Genomic DNA, 17,758 nt, shown 5'->3' on the forward strand with positions numbered 1-17,758 from the left:
CTAGATTTCGCACTCGGCATTAACATGGTAGGACTTGCACCACACCGCCGAACCAGGAATGAAGAGGCCGATCCTTGCGATCGGCCCCAAAAAGGGGAAAAGGGATATATCATGGAAGAACAAATAAGGAATGTTAGGAATCAGTGGCCAGCTTCTTCCGATCTCCTTAAAAAGTACGAGTACCAGTACCAGCAGCGTCTCCAACGTGAGTCAGAGGAGGAAGAGTATGAACGTCGTACTGGAAAAAGTTTGAAGAAGCAGGAAGACACGCGTGATCATTGGCATTGCCCGTTCTTCAAGTATTGTTGGGACTTTGGCATGAGCCGATTGCCTACTACCAAGGATTGCCCGGAGTGCGGATCCCGGAAGCGAGATGCAGAGGGGGTCACAGTTTTCCAATGTTTAGGACCTGTGCCATCCCAGCAAGAATAGATTCAACCACCACGAAGAAGGGTGGACTTCGAAGAAGAAGAGGATAAGTATCACCGGTCGCGCTGGTGCCCTGATGGACTTAACCTTTCCTAGAAATGCAGGGTTCAGCGGCTGCGCTACCTGAACAAAGCTGAGGCTAGATATCTTGAGACACTGAGGAAGGCGCACCTGGATTTGGCGGACAAAGTCCACTACATGCAGAAAAGGGAGTCGCGCCCTCCCAGGAAGGTGTAGTGGCCAAAATCAACAAGAGCCGATGCGAAGACATCGGTTGATGCACATATGGTGTTTGTACTCCCTGCAGAGTTCCATGCTCGAGGTCGTGAAGAGTTATCGGTAGCCCAGCTTAACTTGGGGCCGCAGCCAGTTATATCTCAAGGGGTACATAAACGGCAAGCCTGTTAACCAGATGTTGGTCGACACGGGAGCGGCAGGTAACATAATGCCGTACTTAGTGCTGCGTCGGTTGGGGCTGTCCACTGGAGATCTGATCAAGACCAACATCACGCTAAGTGAGTTCAACGGCCAAACGTCAGAAGCACAAGGTGTCCTTAGTGTGGATCTAACCGTTGGGAACAAGACTGTTCCAACCTCTTTCTTCATCGTCAATAGCAAGAGCACGTACAATGTCCTACTTGGCAGGGATTGGATCCATACTAACTGCTGCATCCCTTCCACAATGCATCAATGTCTAATTCAGTGGGATGGAGATGAGGTAGAGGTGGTTCATGCAGATGACTCGATCGAGATCTCGCATGCTGCCATGAGCATCTGGGATGCGGAAGACTAAGAGCCGATCTCAGGGATCAGTCTGGAAGGTTGCGACCGCATCGAAGCTACAAAAAATAGGGTGAGGCTGGTCTTATCCACTGGCCTTACAGAGTAGATAAGTCACAAAGAACGAGCTGCCTTGACGCACTCGGCAAGACAGATCCCCGCGAACAGCCCCAAAAAATAAAATGTGAACCTTTGATGTCAAGTATTTTACATGATCATAGCAGTGATAGGGAGGCCTGCTCTAGCATCCGGCCATACTTCTATTGTAAAATTTCAAAGATCAATGAAGAATATAAGGCGGCCGATCTTAGTGATTGGCTAAAATTCTTTTTATTATCTTCTCTGTCCATCTGCAGCGTTGACTTAACAGATGATGAAAAATTAGGATACGGGTTTACATCAGCTGACGAGCTTGAAGAAGTGGATATTGGTCCTAGGGATAAGCCATGACCAACATTTGTCAGTAAAAAGTTACACCCATGTCTATGAGAGCCAATGATAGTTTTGCTAAAAGAGTACGCAGATTGTTTCGTCTGGGATTATACGGAAATGTCTGGGTTAGACAGAAGCATAGTCGAACATCAGCTCCCCTCAAGAAGGAATTTCAGCCATTTCAGCAGCGGGCGCAGCAAATGAAGGATGAAGTCTTGGTGGAGGTTAAGAAAGAGGTGGAGAAAATGCTAGAAGCAGGATTCATCAGGCCTTGTAGGTATGCCGAGTGGATTTCAAGTGTCGTACCTGTGCAAAAGAAAGATGGCCGATGGCGAGTTTGTGTGGACTTCAGAGACCTCAATATGGCTACTCCAAAGGATGAATACCCGATGCCTGTCGCAGAGACATTGATCAACGCGGCTGCTGGTCATAAGATCTTGAGTTTCATGGATGGCAACGCTGGCTACAATCAGATCTTCATGGCTCCGGAGGATATAAACAAGACCGCATTCAGAGTGCCTGGGGCAGTAGGACTATTTGAATATGTGGTTATGACTTTCGGGTTGAAGAATGATGGCGCTACGTATCAGCGTGCCATAAACTACATTTTCCACGACCTGATCGGCAAGCTGGTGGAAATTTATATTGATGACGTTGTAGTGAAGTCTGCGTTGGTTGAAGGGCACTTGGGGGACCTACAGCAAGTTCTGGAACGAACCAGAAGGTTCGGGCTTAGGATGAATCCGAAGAAATGCGCTTTCGGCGTATCGGCTGGTCAATTTCTGGGTTTCTTGGTTCATCAAAGAGGAATCGAGATCGGCCTAAAAAGTCAAGAAGCTGTGAGAACAATGGTGCCACCTACTATGAAGAGAGAGTTCCAGCAGCTCATTGGTAAGATCAACTTTGTCAGAAGGTTTATTTCCAATCTCTCCGGGTGGATTGAGCCTTCTATGGAGTTGGTGAAAATTAAAGCCAATGAAGAGTTTCGCTGGGGGTGCAGAGCAGCAACGGGCATTTGAAGAGATCAAGGAGTATTTGTAAAAACCACCTATGCTTGTTCCACCCCAACTAGATAGACCATTCTACGTGTACCTATCTTTGTTTGTTCTTTACATGCACAAAGCTTCATCATATCCTGCTATCAGCCGAGACAATTGTCATCTGCAAATCGGATGTCACAAAACACAAGCTATCGGCTCCTGTGTTGAAAGGCCGGCTTGAGAAGTGGATGTTTGCGTTGTCAGAATTTGATATCCGATACCAACCCGCAAAGGCGGTCAAAGGGCAAGTGTTAGGGGATCTCATTGCAGAAAGGATCAATACTAACATAGCAGAACTCTCTGTACACGCATGGGCCATGTACTTCAACGGATCGGCTTGTGTAGATGGATGCGGCATAGATATCTTGCTTGTGTCACCTCGGGGAGCAACGTATTCTTTTTCAATCAGATTGCCTACCGCTTGCACCAATAATCTCGCGGAATATGAAGCAGTGCGTAAAGGTTTGCATTTGCTTCTTGAGGCCGGAGCTGAAGCAGTGGAAATTTTTCGGGATTCAAAATTGGTGGTCTCTCAGCTCACAGAGGAATACAGGTGTGAGAGCGAGTCACTCTTCCCGTTATGAGTACTATGTTGTTGGTACATACGGAGAGGGGTACCTCTTGCTAGGGTGTCCAGACCCTTAGCGTCTCGCTGTCGCCTCACAGGTGAGGGCGCGATGGTGGCCGGCTCCGGCATGTGCGCCAAGCGCATCGTGGTGACCGCGTGCCACCACATGCTCGACCGCCTATCCTCCATCATCGCCAAGGAACTGCTCAACAACCAGAAGGTTGTAATAGTCCGTTGTGAGGAGATCTGCCTCTCCGTTGGCCTAGCCTATCAGTGAGTCTTCTGACAGGGTGTCCATCCAGACGGGTGTAAGGTTATCCGTAACCTCTCCCTCATCCTCTAGGCGACGTGGCGTACGGCCCGGGGCCTGACAGCTGGGATCGTGGTATCTGGACCTCCCCCATGCTCTTATAGGCCCGGCGCCTCCACATGCCCACAAGGGCAGGGCGCTCTAGCACGGCCTCCACAGACCCGGACTCCCCAGGGAGGTCCAGTGCCACCACGTGTGGAGGCCAGACCTCCACGGGCCTGACCACTCCAACTGGCCTCGGGGGCTCGGACCCCCCTTCCCCCGGGAAGGGGTCCAGCGCCGCCACGTGCCACCACGGAGGCAACTGCAGGGCTGGCCCTGCCACGCGCCAGTGGCAAAAGGCCCTCCGCGGGACGCCAGCCCAATAACTGCATTAAATGCGGGTAGGTGGGCTGCGTGTGCCCAAGTCAAAGCATGGTCTGCCCAAGTGACACCATGGTAAGCCTGCCTGTTTCCAAGGCATTGCGTCACTGTGCTCTATGTGCGGGCAGACGGCGTGTAGTCACATCACGGCGCCGCGTGTGGGTGATGATGACCTGCGGCAGGTGTGCCGAGGCGTGCGCTGCAACAGTGCGCGCGGAGGCGACGGCGCAGCGGGTCAGCGCTGCTCCTTCGTCTGTCAGAGGGTCCTGACCCAACAGTGGCAGCATGGCTTCTACTATTGGGTAACACTGACAGCAGTCACTGTGCTGGCAAGGCGGCACACGGCCATATCCTGGCTGTAGATACGGACATCAACTTCCCGATCGAGAGGACTACAGAGAGGAGCTGGAGAGGAAGATCTCCATATCTCTCATATAACAGGCTCCTATTGGCCAGGCCCACCTGTCGGGGTCCCGCACAGTGTAAGCACTTCCCTTGGTCTATAAAAGGGAGAGTGTACTCGTTAGAAAAGGAGGTTCCTTCTCAGGCTGACACAAGGTTTAGACTTACAAACTGACCACAAGCACACTCAAGCAATACAGCTCTAAAGTGGACGTAGGGTATTACGCTCCGATGGCCCGAACCATTCTAAATCCTCGTGTCCTTCCCGTGTTCATCCGCCTATCGATCAAGCACTCCTAGGTATCCCCTAAACTCTTCCTAAACTAGGATTAGGCGGGTGCATTCCGCCACCCGGCTGGAGATTTCCTCCAACATATGTCAAGAGCTGATGGTCCAATTTGGGTATATAAATTTCTATTGGATATCTAGGACACAAAATTCAGAGGCCAATGATTTGGCACAGATGGCTTCGGGATACAAGACTGTGGCAGACAGAGCCGATCTTCACGTGCACCTACTGGACCAAGGAGATTGAAGAGCCGATATCTTCAATTATTTGAAGGATTCAGCTCGGGGGGCACCTAAGAGGATATGTTACAAGGCCATGAGGCATGTCCTGATAGGAGATGACATATTCTACAGGACTTTAGAAGGTTTGCTGCTCAAATGCTTGGGGCCGGTTGAATCCAATCGGCTCTTACACGAAGTCCACGAAGGCACCTGTGGGACTCACCAATCGGCTCACAAGATGAAGTGGCTAATTAGGCAATCGGGGTATTACTGGCCCACCATGCTTGAAGATTGCTTCAAATATTACAAAGGATGTCAGGCATGTCAGAGGTTCGAAAAGATTCAGATGGTACTAGCGTCAGTAATGAACCCTATCGTCAAACCGTGGCCGTTTAGAGGCTGGGGCATGGACATGATCAGCAAAATTAATCCTCCATCCAGTAAAGGCCACTAGTATATTTTGGCCATCACACATTACTTTACCAAGTGGGTGGAGGCGGTTCCCATGAAGTTGGTAGCATCCAAGGACATCATTAATTTTCTCAAGGAGCATGTCATTCACAGGTTCAAGATTCCTCATACCATTAGAACAGATGAGGGTTCGGTCTACATTTCGGAGGAGTTCAAGTAGTTTGCCACCGACATGGGCATCAAGCTGATTAGATCATCTTCATATTATGCCCAAGCAAATGGACAAGCTGAAACGTCCAATCAGAGCCTTATCAAGTTGATCAAGATTGATGAATATCCTAAGCGTTGGCATGAGGTCTTATCAGAGGCATTGTGGGCATACCGTATTTCTTGCCACGGAGCAAAAAAAACTTCTCCTTATCACCTAGTGTATGGACAGGAGGCTGTATTACCATGGGAAATTACGGCCGGCATGAGGCGTATAGAGTTTCAAAATGACTTAATAGCCGAAGAGTATGCTATTCTGATGAATGATAATGTTGAGGACCTCACGGAGCTCAGGCTTTGGTCACTTGAGAAGATCAAAGAAAATAAGGCCAAAGTAGCCCGCGCGTACAACAAGAAAGTCAAGCCAAAAGAGTTCCAAGTTGGAGATCTGGTTTGGGAAGCGGTGCTATCATTGGGGACTAAAGATGCAACATATGACAAATGGTCTCCAAACTGGCACGGGCCTTATAGGGTTGACCAAGTCCTATCTAGGAACGCATATATGCTTGAGGAGTTAGATGGTGTCAAATTCCCGGTGGCGGTCAACGGTCAACATCTCAAGAAGTACTTCCCAAGTATGTGGGATGGTGAGGAGCAGTAAAGTCGATGCTACACATCAGGATATGAACCGATATGATCAGTTGGCCCGTACAGGAGAAAGCCGATGCTACGCGGGAGGATATGAGTCGACAGAACCTGATGACTCGTACAGGCGGAAGCCGATGATATGCGTCAAGCTGGGTACAAGGAAAGAGGGCCGATACGTGCAGTCGGCCCACATATATAAAAGAGAAAGAGAAGTATTTTGTACCCAACACATTGAGTCGATTGAATAGCCGATGTACAACCATCGACTTTAGAATCTTAATATAAGATACATGCAGGTTTATCTTACAAAGGGTGACTACAAGGAAGTCTACTGAAGGAACTCGTCGATGGGGGCAATGGCCTCAAGACGGACGCGATCAGCTTCAGCAATCACTGCTTCATCGTCCTTGTCCTCTCCCGACACCACCTGCCTACTCAAAGCGCTGAGCTCTGCAAGTTCTATCTTCAGTTGGGCGGTCAGGTTTTTTGCTTCTCGTTTGGAGCTGGCAATGAGGTTCTTCTCTTCTTGGATGCGATGCTCGGTTGCCCAGACCTTAGCCTTGAGGTCCTCTAATTCCTTCTCCAGAAGTTGAAGCCTTTGAGAGTGCATAGATGTATCGGCCTTGGCATCCAGAGTCGCCTTCTTCTCGTTAAGCAATTGACACCTCTCGGCAATGTCGGCCTTCAAGGGAGCTTAAGAACGTCAAGCTTCAATCCTGTGTTGAGCCTGTTCTACCCTTGCCCGAAAGAAAGGAAGGTGCCCGGTTGGCCAAAGCTTGATCTAAAGGACTTCCGGGAGTTGAGACTTGATCTCCTCGAGAATCTGCCTCACTGCGTCGGAATCCTGCACCAAGGCGTCAATCGGAGCTGACAGAAGGCCCTTCACGCGGAGAAGTTGGTTGGCGATGCCGGTCGAATCTTGCTGACGATCATTGATTTCGAGTACGGCCGAGCCGATGGATGTAGGGTCAAATGAAAGTAACTCCGACATGTTCAGACCCTGAAAGAAGACATAAGACTAAAGCGGCACGGGAAACACAGGGAAAAGAAGATGCAAACGACTCGGTGACAAAACATACTTGTCCTCGAGGAGGAGTAATGACAGTCGATGAAGCGATGATCGGCTCCTGAGGATGCACCATTTCTGGAGAAGGAGTGACAGTCGATGAAGCGACGATCGGCTCTTGCAGGCGCGCCCCTTCCGGAGGAAGACTGATAACCGACGAGGTGACGATCAGCTCTACTAGAGAGGGACCAACGTCCGACGTGGCAATGACCAACTCCTGCAAACCTCGAAGGATGATTGAAGCATCAACTGGCGTTGTGGGGTTATCTGGAGCTTTTGGGATGGGATCCTGAAGGTTGACTAAGGCATTGACCGTTGTCAAAGGATCTTCTGGAGCCTCTGGAGTTGGGTCTTTTTGGCATGCGGGCTCTTCCCCACTAGAAATGTCTACAACATCAGACTACAAGAAAGGAAAGAGCAATCAAGTCAAAGTATACATGTTCAGAGGATCAAATTATAAGAGGGGCGATCCAAACCTGGCTGGCGATCGGGGCTTCTTGATTGGTGGAAGATGGCCCACCTTCCTTCCGAATTTTTCTGACAATCATCTTTCTCACCTTAATTTGGGCCTGGGGGGCACCAATATCAGAGGGTCGTTTCCGCTTGGGGGTCAACTTCGCGGTGTCAGGCTGGATCCGCATGATACCTTTTGACGGGGGAGGTGCATTTTTGCCAAAAAGGACCACGGGGGCAACCGGCGAAAACTGGAAGGTGGAGCCATCATCGTTCCTGGGCTCCGAACCATCTTCCTGCTACAGAGAGAGCAAATGGGATAAAAAAAAGAATTAAGCGGAGTCAGGAGGAAAACATTAGATTGATGGTAATACCTCTTCCTCAGGAGCTTCGTACTCAGCGTGAATCTACTGCAGCATCGGCCCCAGGGCTTTCTGGAAGACATGAGTCTTCCATATTGACCACTAGTTCTCAAAGTCGATGGCCGAAGAGGTGAACGATAGGTCAACAGGGATTGGGATGAGAAGATCTGAAAATAGGCTGTAACATCTTTGAGTGGTGACGGGGTCGGGCAGATCAGTTCTGTTGGTTGTCAAATAATGAAGGAAGAAGTGAGGAGGAACTTCCCCGAGGCCCAATTGCCAAGCTACTATGACCGGCTGATAGAATTCATATCCTGGCTTGATGATCCAGTTGGAGGTGCTCATGCCGACTAGAAGGAGGGAAGGGCGGATCATGATAGAATATAGATGCCGAGTGCCGTCATCATCGGCAAAATCAGCCAATCTGAAGGTGACCGGGTTCTCAAAAATTTTAGAATCAGTATAGGGAAGGAAGATAGGATTGTTCAGGCCCCTATAGAAAATTCTAAACCAGTTTGAAACTTGTGAGGGATTCAACTTGCTGCCAGGAAGGCTATATAAAGCCTGGCCAAAGCTGGTGCATCTGATCCGCCTCCCACTCTGATCTAGGAAAGAGTTATCGGCCAAAACAGGGAAGTCTGGGATGAAGTCCTGAAAGTAAAGGTGAGCCCACAATTGAATGAACCACCAGGGACCACCGGTCCTAAGTTTCTCCTATGTAAGTAGGCTCAAGGACATCAGGTGGAGGTATCTGTAGACTTCCCCAAGGAACAGCTTGCCGAGGCCAACAGTGTTACCTTTGGCTAGTTCATATGCTAGGGGGAGATAATTCTTGGTTGGGGCAACGGAAGGACCGCAAAATAAGAAGTGTTCCAACCAAAGATTCAAGAAGGTTGTATGTTCCTTTTCGGTCACAGGGCCTTTCGTTTTAAGGTGCTAGTTCAGGTATGCACCCCAGTTTGTGCACTCTGTTTTGGAGGACAACTTGAAGGGGACTCCGGATAGTCTGTAGGCAGAGGAGCAGGATGAAGAGATGTCTAGACCAATGATCATCACTACGTCTAGGAGGGTTGGAGTCATCGGGCCATGACCAAATATGAAGCAGTTCAAAGCATCGGACCAAAAGTAGCCGATGGTTTTTAGGAGATTCTCATTCTTCTCAAGAGGGGATAGAGACAAAGACAGAGCATCGGCTATCCCTATGGTCTCCCATGTGGGCTGCTAGGTCTTTGCTACTCTGTTGTACGAGGTCACCCAACCCTCGGGAGGATTTGGCCAGGCACGTAGGCTGTCGGCCCAATAATCTAAATCTATGTTTTGGCTCACGAATGGAATTCGATTAGCCTCGCAAGAAATTAAATCTACGGGTTTCTCGTAAGAATGAGGCCCGAGACAAAAGGAATTGGGGGAAGAAGGATGCCGCAAGAGAATATCTGAAACCTGAAGAATCCATAAAAACCAAACAACCAGAGAAGGATCATTTAATGGTGCAAGGGATCTAGTGATTGCTGCATTAAATTAGCAAAGGTCGGAGTTTTACCTTCAAGCCAAAGACACCCGCATCGGCATTTGAAGATCCCGCCATCGAAAACCCCAAAGATCAAGAACCAGGGAACTGGATCTAGGGTTGATGGCGCAAGTACGAGTTTAAGCTCTAAAGGCTTTGGTTCGGGTCTTTGCAGTTAGGGTTTATGAGCAGAAGGTTTTGGAGAATAACTTGGATTCGGGGAGTCTTCGAAGATCTATTTTGGGAAGGTTCCGGATTTAAGCGGAAAATGAAATGGGTCGGAGAATCGACTTAGATCCGGATCGCCATTTTTAAGGAAAGGAACCGATGCGTTGCCATCGGCTCCCAAGAGATCGGTTTCTTAACGAATTGCGGTTGAAATAAAGGATTTTATTTACAACGGGGAGTGAGTACAAAAGGGGGAGCCAATCGCTCCTAGAGCCGATCTATCGGCTTAATCCTACAGTCTACCACCAGTAGGCGCTAGAGGTTCTGCGGCGCTTAATCGGTGGAGCCGTGCTAACATCGCTGTCATTGCCACTGCCGTCGTCGCCGCCGCCATCGTCTCCGCCGCTGTCACTACTGAAGTTGTTGCTGTCTTCAGCTTCTTCTTCGTCGTTGTCGTCATCGTCATCCTCTGACGATCCACCAAGGAGGAAGCCTCCTGCCACCGAGTCCACCTCGGTTGATGAGGAATCGGCTTCTTCTTCCGAGGAGAAGAAGAAGCCTTCTTCCCAGGACGCGTCGTCCTCGTCATCTTCCTCCAGCTCACCACCGAGGAGGAGGTGGAGATCTTCGCCATCAGTCAGGGACTCCTTGTCCTCTGACCAGGTCTGGAGGTCCCATTCCTCTGCATCCCAATGCAGGGGCGCATGAACCTCGTAAGCAGCTATAGGGTCGTACTTTGGAGTGGGTTCTCAAGTGGACTCAGACTCGAAGGAGATGGCGGAGGAAGTAGAGGAAGAATAAGAAGCCATTACGAGAAGAGGAAAGTTGAATCAGGTACGGTTGCTAATGGCTGAAGGAAGGGGATGAGAGAAAGAAAACTACCGAGGACAGGTTTATAAAGATGGAGTGGAAGATGAATCGGCACCGTAGCGGTTTCCAAGGAGTTTGATGCAGAGCAGTCACATCCCCTGGAAGTTGAAGAGGCACGCCTATACGAATTTTGGAAGTCAAAGAGGCGGGGCAATGAAAAGAGAAATGGTTTCAGAATAATTATTGCCGAAACCAGGGGGCATGTGTTATCGCCATAATTTAGGCGGGCCAGAAAGGTGGGCCGCGAAGTAAGATGGGCTCGAAAGGTAATCATAGTGGGCTTGTGAATCGGCCCCTACGCGGGTGTTTGAGGTCAGAATTGGCCATGTATCTAGATAGGCATGTGTGTTTAAATAGTTTAGATAGAGATAGCCAAGATTCGTGTCGTGTTTAGTTAGGATTGGTTAGGGAAGGCAAGTCTCCGGACTATAAATATGTAGCCTGGATTATGAATAAGGGAATCAATCAATCATTCACCAACAATTCTCGGCGCATCGCCACCCCTGTTCTATGGTTTCTCGGGTAAGTGCCGTGCAGCCTCAATCACGCCCCGCGTGATCGGGGCAGCATCATCCTTGCTTATCTACCTTTTGTGTTTCTCATTCTGAAGCGTTGTTGATGGCGAGTAACACTAGTTATCTTGGCGTTTATAGAGAAGCATCGGCTCTTCCATGCTTTAATCATGCATCATTTGTTATCTGTAAACGTTCAGCTGTCATCATGCCTGATCTCGGGTAGAAGGGCAGTGTCTTGCTCTGTTCCTATTTAGTAGATCCAATCTGTTATGGTTAGTCTTCATTCATTGAAGATTTAGTTTAATATCTGCATAATAGGTCCTTCAAACGCCTTCAAACGGGTTGAATGTTCCGGCAGTATGTTTGGTGCTTTGTATCAGCTTAAAGAGGGATTGTTCCGGGAATCGGCTCTTTGTTGTTTTTAGGCCTCTGTTCAGGTTGTTATTCTATTACCTTTTGTATCTGTTAGGCTCAATCACGTGCAGGATATTCCAGTTATGCAATGAAAGCTTTAACCGTCGTAGATTGGATTAGCTTAATGGTTACAGAGCATGTTTTACATTACCATCGGATATGTTTGCCTTATTCATAGATCCGATCTGGAATTGAATACAATCGGCTCTTTACAGCCGATATAGGGAATCACCCGATGAGCCGATCACGGCTCGGACTAATGTTTATACGTGTCTATGCATGCAGGAAACTAACATAGAACACCTTCCTGATTAGGTATAAGGTCAGGTGGCACGCCTAGCAATCTAGACGCCAGGTCGTGTGCCAGATCTCGGGCCGTTGACTGAGGGACCGGGGCCCACCAGCAGTCCCGGGAGCCTTCCGGCTCCTCGTGTTGCCTGTCGCTGCTCACCGGTAGGTTTTGACCGACAACAACTCCTTGGGATAGGATTTGTCGGTGATGTTGGAGGTGAAGGCGGGGAAACAGTCGTTGTCGTCGTCATCGTGGTACCTATCGATACGGTCCCTTTTCCTTGCTTTGATAATACGCCGCGCATCATGGTCGTCATTGATCTTCTGCTTGAGGTCGATCGTGGGAGCGTCGTGAAAGCTAGCCTCGAGTTGAGCTTGGCCTTGAGGCCTTGCACCATGCTAGTTGTGAGGTTGGCGAGTAGATTGTTGTACTTCTTGTTCATCGTTGCCACGCGTGGACGGGTGGCTCTTGTTCATCCTCCGAGGGTGCGGCTGATCAGCGCGGTTTCGCCATGGTGCTCAAATCTTGAGGGTAGATTCCGAGTGGAAGACACTGGATGTTGCCCATCAAGTTGCACGAGCGCGTGCTGGGTCAGATACTGCAGTCTTTGAATCTGAGGGTTGGGTGATGGTTGTTGGGCTAATAGAGCTGCTTCTGCGATGGCGCCAATCGGTGTACGGTACTCTCGATCCACGACTATTGCAAAAGCGTTGTTGAGGTTCCTTTGATACATTGGATTGCGAACGTGATTTTCCGCGTTCCGCCTACGCTGGGCACGCTTGGTGTTCTTCTCCCATGGATCCTTCGATGCTTCTTGTTCTTGTCCTGGGGGCGTCAGCTGTGGGCTCATCGGCAAAGACATCCGCGAGTTGCTCGTCGTCGTACTCGGGACTCAGCTCGTCGTCATCCGCGTTGCAAAGGGAGGCCATGTAGACTTGACGATCTGGTGAGTTGTTAGCCGTATGGTTGTAGTCGAGTAGCTCTGTGCTACCGTCTCCCTCTTCCGCGATGGGAGGGAGAGGTTTGCCCTCCTGGAAGGGCAGTTCCTGTATGAAGGCCACATGGCGGGACTCCTAGTTGAGTAGTTCAGAGGGCTCAAAACCCTTCCTGTACACGAAACGGCCTTGCTGCATAGATGTTATGGTTAAACCCAGATGGTTGCCAAAAACAATTCGAGGTAGCCATCGGGTTGCGAGTGGTTTTCAAGAGCGGGGGCCCCTGACGGGCGGTGGCTCCCTCGTCTTCAAGTCCTCCTCGGCTCTGGCTTAAAGGTGTATTACTAAGTGACGAGTACTCTTCGTTGGAGTTTGAGTAGTTGTCGAAAACGGGGGTCCCCCGGCAAGTGGTGGCTCCCACGTCCTTGAACTTGAGCAGCAGATCTAAGTTCTCCTCCAAGTCGGAGAGGGACTTAGATTGTGTGGTCCCTTCAGATTAGTTTGAGTCTGATCTGACTAGTTCTGTTGCATCATGAGTGGAAGTCGCGTCGAAAACAGACATCTTTTTGATCTGCAGGGCCAGATTGGGGAGCAGCAACTCGTCGAGGTTGTCGATGGACTCGTCGAGGTCGCTGCTTCGAGTTGATGCAGAGGTCTCCAACTTCTTGTAATCAACTAGGTGGCTGTTGAAGCCACCCAAACCGTTGGCAACCCAGATCCAGGAGCCGAAGATGAAAGTTATGCCCTCGTCGAGCACGGCACTGGTGAAGTTGAATGACGCCATCGGGTTCTTCGGTGGATGCTCGATGAACACCCCTACCTGACGCGCCAGCTGTCGGTGTTTTACCACCACGCCCACCGGGGATACCCCCGAGATGGTGAGTTTGTAGATAAGGTGTCACCGAGATCAGGAACTCAAAGGTGCAAGGAACACAAGGTTTAGACAGGTTCGGACCGCCGAGAGCGTAATACCCTACGTCCTGTGTGGTTTGTATTTCCTTAGGTTGTGATCAGGTAATATCCTGTTTGAAGAGGGTCCCTATCCATCCTTATATAGTCTGGGGGATAGAATTACGTGAAAATTATAGTCGGGTACAGATCCAGAAGTCTTACCCGAGTACTTTTCGAATAGTTTCCTACCGTGTAACGACCAGTTCAACTACCGTATGAGTAGTCATACTACTCAAACACTACGAGCAGTTACAACAGATGTAGGGCGTGAGCCATATCCCATCCCTTATCCTAGAAAAAGTACGCTATATGCACAGTTCCGTGAGGACGAGTCTGACACTTGGCTCATCAATATATGCATAGTAAATTATAAAGAATGATACCACATGCTTCGCTTTGCTTGATTCACCAAAGAAACTACTTTCACAACATTACGTATATGAAATGATATGCTATCCAAAAAGCTGCGAGTCAAAGTCATGTTGGAAACTTCGGTGGTCATAAACGTCTTACATTTCGAATAATAGCGTCTCCAACGTTAGAGTCAACAGTATCTTTAAAGAAAATATATACATTATCTAGGAATAGCGTAATATTACATGTCCAATTGATCAACTATATATATTGTATCCTGTAAAATTAATATTGGCTCACACGGCAATGTCATGGACTTCAAGCAATGGCATGTGTGTTAGAAAACATGAGCAAACATCCTCTTATCTCTCCTCAACAATTTTCTGTTAAACATAAGCAAAAATATTGATATAAGCATGCCACCCTATGGGCTGCTCAAGCGTATGAATCTTAGGGTGCTAAAAAATATCATAGTAAGATTCTCTATTGCCTCACGTTGGAGATCGGGGTGCTGTACACTACAAGAAAACAGCTTAATTTTGTTGGCCATAAACCAACGAAAATAGCCCAAAAGCCGTCGAAAATACATATATTCGTCGGTCGGCTGATGAAAATAGGCTGACGGAATAAAATCGACGAAAATGAATGGATTTTCGTCGGCAACCGACGAAAATACGATTATTTTTGTCGGCCACGCAAGCCGACGAAAATAAACACATATTTTCGTTGGCTGAGCTAGCCGACGAAAATAAACGGAGTTTGTTTCGTCGGCTTTGACACCGACGAAAATAAGCGTCAGTTTCGTCGGCTTTTAGAGCCGACGAAAATACTGGAAACCCTCCAGTCTAACGTATATTGTACCTATAGATCAGTATAAACATATTATAGAGGTATAACAGGGCACCACCATGGTCTTCTAGTTGACACATACATGATAGCACGGGCAAATGCTATGCACTAGCTTATGCAACTTTAACTGCATTGTTTAGGGAAAAAAGGTGTAACTTTGATCCTTATGTATGCCATCATCCTTTTTTATCTTACTTGGCTTGATTTGATTATTTTTATTAACATATTTAGCTAAAATAATATTTCTTAGTTTATATAGTTGTGATTTACTAATAAATCCAGTTCAAAAAGGATCATACAGACATTCCTAATATGTTTGCAGTATAGTATCTCATTTTAGTTATTTCTAGAATTTCAAATATTCCGTATGTTGCTTTTAACATGAATGTACTACTAATACCTGAAATTGTTCTAGTATGTTGTGTGTATTACATATACAATAACATGAAAAGATGAAGACAAGGCATAAACCTCAATGAAAGCATAAAACACTAATTAACTTTTAACTCTATTAAACTTTCAATAAGTCTATGATCATCGAATGATAGAATGAGTTAAATAACCTCGCCAGCTAGATCCTTCGCAATGATCCATTTATCATGGAGCATGCCTTGGCTTCTCTTTGTCTAAGAAACTCATATGAGAAAATCCTAGCACGGTGCAATATATCCTCCTCTTGAAACCCTATCTGAGAGGCTCTGTTGAGGTTATACATCCCAGTGACAGCTTGGGTTGATTGCCCCACGAAACAAAAGAACTCTCCATCCTTCTCAAAATTCTTAAACACACCTACAGAGAACACATAATTAACATTTATGTCTGAGACGTAACAACTTGATGAAGTTTGTAGAGTGTTGGGAATAGAGTGAAATATTGCAACATATATAGTGCATTATTTCACTAGTTAGCTGAGCATTGGTTGGTGCATAGGAAATTTGTTATTTATTTGATGATTAGCCTATTTGGGTTTGCACTAAACTAAATATATAGATCATGGAGATGTTTTAATTTAAGGGAATGATTTTTGTACTTGGGGAGACATTGCATCCATGTAGCCGTAGTAGTCGAAAAGCCATAGCCGTGTCATCCACATCTTTTAAATTAGAGTTCCTAGCCCAGCAAATCCCTTCTTTAGTCCAGTGCCTACAAAATGATGAGGAGATAAGCCTAGAAATTCAACATAAGGTGCTCACTGAAGCTCAGTGTTTCCATGATATATGCTCAAATGGAAACAAATAGTACTGAAAAAAGGTATCGCAGAAGCAAAACCTGTTCACATAGTCCATGCATTGTTTAATCTCACGTTGAAAGTAAAGGGAGATCACGAGTCGCTCTAATCGATCAACCACCCAGATGTGCTCAAAAGATCGACTGGATAAACATTGGGGACTGAAATGGTGATGATAAACAATTTGAGATGAGACACAAAATACTATCTAATCTTGTGAACAGTCATCTATGCTCTGTCATGAACCATTTACCTCCTCCGTTGAACTTTTTGACTATTCTATCAATATATTCAAAACATTTCTTGTCACCAGTTTGCATAAGTGCATATGCAGTAGCTGAAGGAGATGCTGGTCTCCCCGTCATTCATTGATCTTAGCATTGCCCTCACCTGATCGATGGCTGCAAGTCCGTCCCATCAGCCTGATGGAAATTGTAAGCAACAATTAAGAAATCAGTTATATAGAAACTAGTTATCCAAATAACTATGGTCCAGCTGAAAAATGTAAAAGACCGTTCAGAAGAAAAAAGAAAGAACATTTGTGAAAAGAAGATTCACCTCAGGGATCATTTGGTAGTCATCAAGAGCCTGTGGTTTCACGGGGCGGCGGGCGGCAGGCGCGGGCAGCGGGGCGGCGGCTGAGCGCAGGGGGCGCGCGCGGGGCGGCGGGCAGCACAGGCGGTGGGGCGCCGGGCGCGGCCGCGCGGGGCGGCGGGCGCGGGCACGGGCGCACGTGTAGCGGCAGGCGCGCGCGGGGTGGCAGGCGCCGGGCGGCGGGGCGCCGGCGGCGCAACAGGCGGGAGTGAAACATAGTGAAAGCAACCGGCGGTGGCGGGGCGGAAGGTGAGCTGCTGAAGAGATAGGATAAGATTAATTTCGTCGGCCAAGTCAGGCCAACGAAAATATCTTTATTTTTATCGGCTTAGATCAAGCCGACGAAACTACTGAAGAGATAGGACTAACTACAATTTCGTCGGCTTAGTAGGCCGACGAAAATATAGTTACTTTCGTCGGCTTTGGTCAAGCCAACAAAAATAGATCATTAGTTTCGTTGGCCACGGCCAGACCGATGAAAATAATGTGTAATTTCGTCAACCCTCCAAAACCAACAAAATTATACATTTATTTTCGTCGGTTTGCCGTGGACCGACGAAAATAAATATATCCGACGAAAATGACCTGTTTTGGTGCAGTGCTAAAGCATCATCTTAGCTCACAGTGCTTCAAATAAAATGTTTTTTATCCTTTGGCCGTTATTCGAAAACAGATATGGATATAAAAATAAAACATCATCCAAAAGATCCGTTCTAAAGTACAGATCCTTTTAATTTTGTTACAAGTCAAACTTCTTTATCTTTAATTAAATATTTAAAATTATACAAAATTAAAATCTACCATACTAAATAAATCAAGTAATGATTTCATAGCGGATTTAATGAAATCTGATTTAATGTTACATATGTTGGTATATTTAGTTATAGATGTTTAAATTAGAGAAAAACTAAAATAATCTGCATTTTGTAACGGACTAGTGTTAATTAAAAACAAAGGTTTTCTGGAAAAGCGCGTGTCAACGGATCCGGTGTACCCCCCCACCCCCCCCCCCCCCCCCCCCGCGGCGTTTTTTTCTCTCCAAATTGATCGCCAAGGCCCACGGCCCAAAAGTGGCACAGTAGCAAAAGAAAAAAGAAAAA

The 17,758-nt window shown here is 47.5% G+C and overlaps 1 long non-coding RNA gene across 1 annotated transcript; it reads right to left on the reverse strand.

The window, feature by feature from the left end:
- Nucleotides 1–15,455: 15,455 nt before the first annotated feature.
- On the reverse strand, nt 15,456–16,138 carry LOC112877315. Its single transcript, XR_003225467.1, has 3 exons — nt 16,106–16,138; nt 15,867–15,979; nt 15,456–15,625 (listed from the first exon to the last, which is right to left on the reverse strand). It is a non-coding gene; the product is annotated as an uncharacterized LOC112877315 (long non-coding RNA).
- Nucleotides 16,139–17,758: the final 1,620 nt, after the last annotated feature.

The sequence above is a fragment of the Panicum hallii genome, chromosome 1 (genome assembly GCF_002211085.1).
Source record: "Panicum hallii strain FIL2 chromosome 1, PHallii_v3.1, whole genome shotgun sequence".
Taxonomy (NCBI): Eukaryota; Viridiplantae; Streptophyta; class Magnoliopsida; order Poales; family Poaceae; genus Panicum; species Panicum hallii.